Source organism: Pinus tabuliformis, chromosome 7, assembly GCF_031772625.1.
Source record: "Pinus tabuliformis cultivar Carrire ecotype Pingquan chromosome 7, CPIR1, whole genome shotgun sequence".
In the NCBI taxonomy this organism is placed as follows: Eukaryota; Viridiplantae; Streptophyta; class Pinopsida; order Pinales; family Pinaceae; genus Pinus; species Pinus tabuliformis.
The window spans coordinates 2,004,105,120-2,004,109,118 of NC_142293.1; the positions used below are offsets into that span (position 1 = coordinate 2,004,105,120).

Consider the following 3,999-nt stretch of genomic DNA (forward strand, 5'->3'; position numbering starts at 1 on the left):
ATAATTCGCATGCTACATAAACCAGTGAGTAATAAACCTTCTGTAATTTCTCCCCGGAGGGCGTTTGATTCCTGAATCGGACCTTCTGGAGATAGTATAGAAGAACGTTTGTTATGTGGAGACGGGGCCATTCAGTTATTTGACAGAATCGATGTGGTGCGAACCTTTCTTACTGTCGTGTACAATGTGCACAAGATTTGTTGCTTCGTGGTTGAAGATCTAGCGAGTTCCTTCAACTACTTCTCAGTCTGATAGACGACAGAATCAGCTTGATTCTTTGTGTCAATAGCTTCTCTCTTCTCTTTGTCTTCTTTAGAAAATCTCTCGGCCTCTTTCCCCATTTTTTCAACCTCATCAGTTGGCAAGGTGCTAGCACCGGTAATTGTTATATCCTGCTTCTTTTGAGTGCCTTTGTCCACAGTAGCGACTGAAAGAATATCGTTTGCATCAATATCAAACTTCACCTCTATTTGAGGGACACCTCGTGGAGCAGGAGGAATTCCATCCAACCGAAAACTCCCAAGCAACTTGTTGTCCTTGACAAATTCTCGTTCACCTTGCAAAACATTGATTTCAACACTTGTCTGACCATCAGCAGCCATAGAAAGCACCTCAGATTTTGAGGTTGATGGTGTAGTGTTCCGAGCGCTGTTGGTATCAAAACGATTCCTCTGTTCAACCATGTCAAGCGAAGACCAAAGTTTCTGATTCCTTCATGTAAATGTGTTCCCTGCGGTGGTTCGGCATCTGTGCTCGCTCCATACAGGAGTTGATAAGTACCAGAGCGCTGTTCATGTCAAAGCATAGAACAGGCGTGTAAAGGCATTCTTTTCCAGCTTCGCCGATTCCATGATAAATCTCGGGAATCTCTTGGCTTCACGCACCTTGCACTGCGGCGAGATTCGGAGGGACTGCTTAGAGGTGAATTCATGAACCGCTGCGCAGCGCCACCAAACTGATGCCAGATGGTAGATTAGTTGCAGTTTGTTGAATGACACGTTTGGCAACAAATTGAAGAATTACGCAGCATCATATAGAGCTGGCTCTCAAGCCTCACTTCTCCATGTTGGTCTAACTATATACCATGGATCTGTGATCTGGAACTATAAAGAAAAGCAGCAACAACACATATAGACCTCGGCCTAGTGGATACTTCTCAGCATGGTGCTTCAAGGAATTTTGAAGGTGAATCAGGTATCGAATTCTTTATAACCATCCGAAAGGCCTTCAATCCATGATCAATGTGCATCATCACTGCTGGCTATCCTCAAATGTTGATGCTCGCATTTACAAGGCTTTTAATATTTGTTTAATCATGTTCAATAATCCTGGGGCTGGAGCTTAAAATTTGCTTTAATTATTCAGAAAGCCTTGAATCTGGTCAAGCCAGGAGAATATTGCTTCATGATAGCCCTCATTACTCTTGGTTTGATAGTCAGTTTTACGACACTTGTTTTTTGACAAGTTACTCGCTCTCTGATATGGCACAATCATAGTATATCATTGTTGCAGCAGTTTAATGGATGGTTCAGTTATATTTTTGAAACATAAAGCCAAGGCCTATCAATGCAGTTGTGAGATTGCGGAGAGCCTCTGAGAGATTCGTCGTTGCTGCATTTTTAATAATTTGTATCTTCTGAAAGACGACTAAGAAGTTCCCCAGTTCGTGTGACATCAAAGAATGCGATCTCTTGATTAATAAGATGTCGAAATATATCTTTTCTCAGTCAAGCAACAACACGCTCACTTGATAATAAAACCACCATCCACACAATGCAGTAGCAAATGAACTAATTAAGATTATAAGAAGAATTTCCACAAGAGTGTTTTTGATGGTATTAAAAGCATCTGCTTTCTCTTCTTCCGTTCTCAAATCTCTGTTGACAATATCAATAATCTTGCTGCCATATTTTGGAACTAAAATATTTTTTGTGGATGCAATGAAAAGTGCCACAGTTGCAATAGTCTGCTCATTAAGCCACCAGCGCTTGCCCTGCGTTTTTCTTTAATCTGCAGGATTTTCTTTGTGTAGCTTGAAGATATTTAGCAGCTGATAGTTTTGCAGCAGTCGAGGGATTTCTTCAAAATATTAGAGGATTTGGGTAACTGTTGGCTAAATATAGAAGGACTCGGTGATATTTGTATAATTTTCATAGTTTCAAGATATCTCTGGTTGGTTTTTTCCCGTTAAGCTACAGGGCTTTCTTGTGTAACTTGAAGATATTTAGCAGCTGACATTTTTTCTGTGGGATTTTGGAGGTTTTTTAAGGTGTAGAAAAATGGCTAAGCTTGAAAGAATATTAGAGTTATTGAGAACTCTAATCGTATCCACTGCTGACAGCGCAATCATAATCAATAAAGACATTATTGCTGACATTCAAAAATGTATACAAAATGCACAAGAAAAGATAGAGTTTTTGCAGCTTGAGAGAAAGCTACAGCAGGAAGAATTACACAAGTGGAGTCATCATTCTGAACCTGTTTCTGTTCAAAAGATTGAAATAGACTCCCATAAACAGCAAGTCAATAATGTTATTGCTCATTCAAATAAAGCAGCAGTTGCATATGCAGATCTAGAAACTCAGTCTGCACTTCCTAAGCCCATCATCAGACCTTGGGAACAACTTGTCCACAACAAGCACAGAACTGGTCTTGGATATGACAAGGACTTGTCCTTTCATATTCGAGACTATGCCAAGCCCATTCAATTTCAGAGTGCTGGATTCGTTCATGACAGTTCACCTACTCCTCATGACAGTTCAGCTTCAGCTATTCCAGATTCTACTCCTCTTCTACCGCAACAACAACAACCACAGATTGTAAAATGCCAACACTCTGACCGAATTGGCCATCTGAAAGATCACTGTTTTGATCTTCATCCATGTGAGCATTGTCATAAAACCAGCCATTCTTCACACAGATGCTTCAGAAACAAACGTCCTGCAAGAACAAAGATTCATCTTGGATGGATCGCTTCTTGGCAATGGGCATCAACAGCCAAGAAGATATTCCAAACACATGTCAGAACTTGTTCTAGAATATTGAACAGTCTTGCAGTTGAGTTTTCTCCATCATCTCACCTTGTATCTGACAGGGGGGAAATGATGGTCATCTACAAGCTTCAAAGAAATGATGGTCATCTACAAACTTCAAAGCCACATCAAGCGAGCCTTAGCCACAACCCACCACACCAGTTTCAGAGTTGTAGCCACAGACAAAGATGCCTGAACATGCCTGCAGTTGGCAATCTGGGACACTTCCTCTAACAGAAGACTTCAGCTTCTTGCCAGTTTTGGAAGAGTTCCGGGAACAAAATTGAGAACACTTTCTCTAGCAGAACACTCCATCTTCTTGCCAGTTTTGGAAGAGTTCCAGGAATTGCATTAAGCATTCCAGAGTTGTTGGTCATCCTTAAACCATCACAGGTTGAGACTTCCCTTTTCAGGTTGAAGTTTTACCTTTTATGCGGGGTGCGACCTCCCTTTCATGGTTGAAGGTTTCCCTCTTTAAAACAATAGGATCACTTCCTCTAGCAGAAAACTTCAGTTTCTTGCCAGTTTTGGAAGAGTTCTGGGAACTGCACTAAGCGTTCCAGTGTTGGTGGTCATCCTTAAACCACCGCCCTTTATACCAACATTTCATAGAGCACATTCAGCCTAGTGCTGCCATGCATTTTTTGCACATTTTTTATTACAGCTCTTTTCTTGGACTCATACATAACCCTTCGGATTAAGGGGGGAATGTTGGACACCTAATCCTAAATGGGTTAGTGTGGAAGCCGAATAGACCAAAGCAGTCCAAGAGACCTTGGGATCTGAAACCCAAGAGTCACATATTGTACTATAAATGTATATCTCATGTTAATAAAAATTGTATTGCATGATTTATCTTTCATATCTCTCTTGTTGTCCATGTGTGTTTAACAAATACTAATAGTATGAGGTTTGGAACATGGGGTTACCTATGAAAACCTATAGCATACTTCTTATATTTTTTAAT

The 3,999-nt window shown here is 40.6% G+C and overlaps 1 pseudogene; it reads right to left on the bottom strand.

Annotated features, from left to right (window-relative positions):
- Nucleotides 1-236: 236 nt before the first annotated feature.
- On the bottom strand, nt 237-683 carry LOC149256516 (stromal 70 kDa heat shock-related protein, chloroplastic pseudogene; annotated as a pseudogene).
- Between the last annotated feature and the right edge of the window lie 3,316 nt (nt 684-3,999).